This window comes from Propithecus coquereli, unplaced genomic scaffold (assembly GCF_000956105.1).
Source record: "Propithecus coquereli isolate 6110/MARCELLA unplaced genomic scaffold, Pcoq_1.0 Scaffold167, whole genome shotgun sequence".
Classification (NCBI taxonomy): domain Eukaryota; kingdom Metazoa; phylum Chordata; class Mammalia; order Primates; family Indriidae; genus Propithecus; species Propithecus coquereli.
The window spans coordinates 3,742,798-3,749,286 of record NW_012141302.1 but is presented as its reverse complement, the minus strand read 5'-3'; positions in this window follow the sequence as shown (position 1 = coordinate 3,749,286).

Sequence of the window (6,489 nt, the reverse complement as noted above, 5' to 3'; positions counted from 1 at the left end):
TCCAAGAATACGAATTAACAGAGGATTAATTGTGTATCTGACTAAGTTTGGCAAGAGAAATGATCAGATCAGACCAATTAGAAAAGCTTCCTGAAAAATATATATTTTGAAGTTTGAAAGGCATGTGTAAGAAAAGGCCTGGAGTCAGAACCATTCCAAGATACAAACCAGAATGGTAAGCTTGAATTCAGCAGAAGATTCCACCACAGAGTAACAAGACTTAAACTTGATGAAATAAACGTAAATAAAGGTAAGCTCCTGGAATGTATTTTTAACAAGTAGTTTTCAGAGAATGATCAGAAAATGTCCTTGTCTCTAGGTAATGTTAATAGAAAATGCAAAATGCCTTTCATTAGCTGATGTTTTTTGAATCATGTGCAGTTTCTTCTGAATGGTGGCGTTAGTATTTCAAAATGACACACAGTATCAGATAGCTTGAGGTAGCCAGTTAAAATGCAATCAGCAAACCACGTAGCTGTAATTGTATCCTCACTCTCCACACCCTGAGAAGCCATATCTGAATATGATTTACTACCTGAATGATTTTTCCATGTTGATGAAATTGTTTTGTCAATATTTGCAAACTTCCACACTATCAGGGAGCGTTTAAGCAGAGAAAAAGACTACTGGTTGTATGTTCTTGTAGGTGCTAAAGCAGCAGGCATTCACAAAATAAAATTTTTTAAATGAGAAACTGGAATCATCCTATGACTTTTAGAAGGAATGCATGCACCTGTTACCTGCATTGCAAGAGCAAATTAACAGACAAAACATCAGCTTCATGATATTTTTGCACTGCATTGGTAAAATATGTAAGAACTTACATGAAAACACCAAAAAAACTATTATCAGATCAATTATAGAACTCATGCTCCTCAGCTTCTTCAGGTATAGCTTCAGTTGGCCCAGAGGAGAGAGAAATTTATCTCAGATGAAGTTAGTCCCAGGTGAGCTGGGTATAGACTAAATTACCTCAATTTAGGAGACTCACAAGGATAAGGGCTTTAGGACTAGCAGTCAGACTGGCACTTATGATTTATATCAGAGGTATATCTTTTGTGTTGCTATAATGTATAGTTCATTCAGAAAAATTTCTGTACCATGATAGTAACATAGACTACTCAAGAATGGCAATGCCTAAAGGAGGTAGCTTTAATTTAGGGTTTCAGAAGATACAATACATTAGATTATTGTTAGTATAGTAATTTTAATGTAATTTAAGTTGTCAGAATAGTTAGGAAACATTATTGTGTTGAATTGTTTAGGAGAATTTAATTAGTTTTGTAATCAATACTTAAAATTTTCAATGTAATTCATTTTAAAGTAGTTTGTTCCATTCCAGAAGCTGTAGCTAAAAAAAAAAAAAAAAATTTAAGAAAAAAATTAAATAGTTTGTAGTTTATTAGTCATGTCAATAGCATTTAAATGTTTGGGAAAATTTTGAATAAAAATGTAAGTTTTTTTTAAAAAAATTGGGTATTAGATACAAATAGTAGCTGAATTCTTCTCCACAGATGCAAAACAATGGCTCTTGGACAACAATAACTTTAGGAATAATTAGTAAAAACTCAAAAAAAAGCACATGAGACAGACTGAGTTCCCAAGCAGTTGGAGACATGCTGCTTTTGAGATAGATGTCTGTGGAATATCTGGTTAGAAATATCCAGCAGGTAGTTGAAAATACTGATAACATGTATCTGGAGTTTGTGGGTAATGTTGGAGCTGACATAGAAGTATCAGTGCCAAGATTGTAATTATAGCCAAAAAAGCTGATGAGATGTTCCAAAAAGGTAGCATTTGGAAGCCCCAGGAGTTTAGTTTAATCTCAGTTTTCCTGGAAAGGTCTTAATAACACTCTCCTCGAACTTGGTACCACATAGAGGTGAACTGCTAGCCCCAAAACTCTTTAGGATCAAGAACTGGATTCAAACAATTTAGGATAAACTTGCTAATAATAAACTTTCTACATGACCTTGAACAGATATTTTATATCTCTGGGATTCAGCCACCTTATGAATTCAATAATCACGTTTGACTAGACGGTTTCTAAGAAAACTCTTCTATTCAATGACACCATGAAATTCTATGGCATAACCAGCATAGAACATCTAATTTAGCACTGATCTCAAGTAAGAATTAAAATGACACAAGTTTTGATATTTCCATAACACAAAGATGTTTAATATGCTGAAATAAAAAAAAAGTGAATTGGGCTTTCTGGTGTATTTTTGAGTAACAATATTATTGTAATAACAATATTATTACTGACTCTATTAACACAATCTTTCATGTATGCCATTTAATGTGTTTTTACCTGAAAAAATCTTTATATAGTTGTAAGGGAAACTGCATTTGTACAGGCAACAGGTTTCTTAAGCCAAACCAAGATGACTGCCACAGTGTTTTTCCCAGTCCAGCCCCTCTGGCTAGCTGGCCTTCTGGGGAGGCATGAGTCAACATATTCATGTAATCAAGGTGTTATCTCCTGTGTGAACCCATGTGATAGCGCTTTCCCATGGCATCTTGCCACTCTTGTTCAGAGCCATACCTAAGTGTTCACCATGTTCTCGGCCATGATTTTCACCACTGCTGTGTAGAGGACACCTGTGTCTGGGAACGATTCCTTGTTGTTTTTCTCAAGAACATGTCTGTGGTCTTGCACGCAAGTCCAGAGCGCCCTAACCCTGCACACAGGAGGGGCTAGAGAGTTTAGATGCAAACATCTGCTCACCGGAGACGAAACAACAAGGAACAGAGACGTGTTGAGTCGGGACAGTGTGGGAACAAAGAAATTGCAGTGGGACAGTTGCCAAACAGGCTGTGTTATAAATAAAGCAGCTACAGCAAGAGCTTTTTGCTGCAGCCTTGTACTGTCTCTGTGGTGTCTGTGTCTTTTTGTAAGGGCTGCAGTCATGTGTCTGCGTCTTTGTGTCTCTGTGTTCATTCCTCGGCCCCAAGTAAGGGCCATGTCACTGCTGTATTCCCCCCAGGCCAATAAAGAGCATGTCTCACCTGCCGTCACTTGCCTTTTCTTCCAATTTCTGAAGCCTCTTCCGGAGCACAGGCTAGCCACAGAGCATCCTCCTCACACTTGGCATAGTCTGGCGGGATCCGGAGAGGTAAGTGTCCCCTCCACCCCAGCAGGGGTGGACATGTGGCCTCCTATGGGCTTGTGGAAGCCAGTGGCAGTGATCCTCATGTCGTGGGCCCCTGCCACGGAGTGGGAGCAGGTAGAATGTATGCCTGCCAACCTGGAAAAGGCCTTGGAGGAGTCGCTGCAGCCCAGGGAGCGAGTAGCACCTGGTCAGGTGGGCTGGATCTTTCTTATAGCCCTCAGGGAGCAGCATAAGGATACCCTGTGGCAAGAAGGCCAGGTAAGGGAGTTGCAAGAGATAGAGGAAAATTTGGAAGCCCACCTGACAGAGTTGGAGAAAGAGTTAGCGAACGGTCAGACCTTGGATGCTGACAAAACTGCAAGCATGCAGGAGACTGAGGGCGGCTCCCCCCACCAAAGCCCGCCCACTCATAAAACAGAATGGAGCATGTGCGACCCATGGGGGGTAGGGGGTTGGCACAGAGTGAGCCTGCAGTAAGGGAGCATATCTCTTACTCTGCCTACATCCTCACAGAGCTGCAGGAGCTGGGAAAACAGTGCAGGCAGCATCCTGCAGAAATTGTGCCTGCCTGGTTGTTGCGTTTATGGGATGAAGGGACAGATACCCTCCTGTGCTCACCAAGGGAGATGGAACAATTGGCTTCCCTGAGGCAGAGGCTACAGACAAGGGGTCACCATGGTGAGGGCGACCACCCCTTGCTTGAATGGCTTGTGGCTGCTGCCCGCACAATATGGGCTGACACCGGCAAACTACCCGAAACCGTGAGTAAGTGGACTTCATACATGGACTTAATTCAGATTCTTTGGGGGTTGGGAATTGGCCAAGCCATTTTTGAGGTAGATAACTGGTGGGTACCCGATTAGGAGTGCTTCACTGTATGCATGCGTGACCTAATCTTAGCCACAGCTCCCCAGGTTTCTTTGGCTCACTGGCAGCTGTGCACTTCCTATGTGGGGAAGCGGATGCATGAGGTCACGATTGCCATGGTGCCTCTGGGAGATGCTGAAGAACAGAAAGGGGGGAAGGGATGAGTATGTATGCTACAAGGATCCAGGAAGGGCTTGCATGCTCAGGGTCCCCTGTAGAAGAAAACAGTACAGGGGCCCAGAAGGTATCTTGAGCCCAGATGTGGCTAGACCTCCTACTAGCAGGAACAGATAAAGAGAAGATAGATAAATAGCCTAATGAGATATCACTAGCTTTGTGGAATCAGTTGGCTCCCCATCAACAATTCATGAAAGCAGGGAGCTGAGATGCCTGCCAAAGAGATGTACAGTATGAGGCTTCAAGACTTTATGGTTGCAATGCCTCTCTTTGATATAGAGTAGGAGTTGGGCCAAGGCACCCAGTTAGAGGGGATCCCAGATGATCGGAGGCCACGTGTGGAACTTGCTATTCCTTGGTCCTTTACGAATGTGTACCAGGTTTTGGCTTTGGTGGACATGCTCCCTAATTTATGGAAACCCTGAGCAGTTTGCTGGATAGACAGCCTACATAGATGGCTATAGTGGGAAAACTGTTGAAGTCAAGCAAATGACTATTCCACTGGGAATAGGGCATTTGGCCCCCAGGCCTTACACTGTGTATGTGTTCCCTGTGAAGGAATATATTCTGGGTGTTGACATTTTGCGTGGCTTAACCCTAACCACCTTCATGGGTGAGTTCCATCTCTGAGTTAGGGTTGTGAAGCTGGTGGTGCATGGCCACCCCCATCACCCACGGCAGGTTTTGCCCACACCTCATCATGTGGTATGCACCCTACAGTATCATTTCCCCGGGGGGTATGAAGGAATTTCACAAACCATATTGCAGCTGGAAAAGGCTGGCATAGTGCACTTGGCTCACAGTCCATTCAACTCTCCTGTGTGGCTGGTTAAGAAAGCAGATGGAACTTGGAGAATGACAGACTACCAGTAGCTGAATAAAGTAACTCCGCCACTGCATGCTGCGGTGCCGACTATACTGGACCTAATGCATGAACTCTTACTCTGGTGCTTGGACAATACCACTATGTAGTGGACTCAGCCAATGCCTTTTTCTCCATAGACATAGCTATGGACAGTCAAGACCAGTTTGCCTTGAAGTGGGAAGGACGATAGTGGACATTTGTGGTGTTACCACAAGGTCACCTCCAAAGCCCAACCATATGTCATGGTTCGGTGGCACAGGATTTGGCCACATGGAGTCAGCCATCCTCAGTGTTTCTGTTCCATGATATTAATGATACAATGTTAACCTCTGATTCCCTTACAGATCTAGAAGAAGCTGCCTCCAGTCTTCAAACCTCATTGAAACAATGAGGGACCTGGCTTATTGGTCAAATATTTTGGGTATTGTCTGGTCGAGTAAGACAAAAGCAATCCCCAAGGCAGTTATAGATAAGATTCAAGCCTTCCCCCGACCCACTACGGTGAAACAGTTATAAGTGTTTGTGGGGCTTTTGGAATATTGGCATATATTCATTCCCCACTTGGCCCAACTGTTGCAGCTATTGCATTCATTGTCTAAAAAGAAGGCCCAGTGGGACTGGTCCCCAGAGTCAGAGGCCCTTTTATGGCAGCCAAGAGGGCTGTTGCACAGGCCCAGATGCTACAAGTAGTGGACCGCTCACAGCCGTTTGACCTCGATGTGACAGTCAACTCAAGTGGGATGGGCTGGGGTTTGTGGTAAGACCAGCATAAGTGGTGGGTCCCTATTGGGTTTTGGTCCCAGACTTGAAAAGGCCTCCAGGACTGCTATTCCTTGGTGGAAAAGTAGCTGGCGGCTGTGTATACCACCCTTCAGGCCTGTGAAGCTATAACTGGGCAGTCTAAGGTGTTAGTGCTCACCACATACCACATAGTAGGATGGTTGAGGTCATGGATAACCAGCCCATGATCAGGGGTACCCCAGACACGCACTCTGGTGAAGTGGGGAGCTTACTTGGAGCAAAAAGCAGAGTTCAGCTCTAGCCCTTTAACTGCAGAGTTGCAGACAATACTGCAAATTCAAATCCTGTTGAATTTGTGTCTGATGCTGATCCTTAGACCACAGTACTACCTAGGGAAGAGAGCCTGTACCTTGAAGGACCAAGTCTCTCTCCTGTGGAGACATGAATCATAATAAAACTTAATTTAAAAATGGGCAGGGACACACTATCTCCACTTCTATTCAACATAGTGCTGGAAGTCCTGGCCACAGCAATCAGCCAAAAGGGGGATTAAAGGCATACAAATGGGAACAAAAGAGATAAAACTCTCACTATTTGCTGATGACATGATATTATATCTAGAAAACCCCATGGATTCAACCAAGAGGCTACTGGAATTGATAAATGAATTCAGTAAAGTCTCAGGATATAAAATCAATACACACAAATCAGAGGCTTTCATAT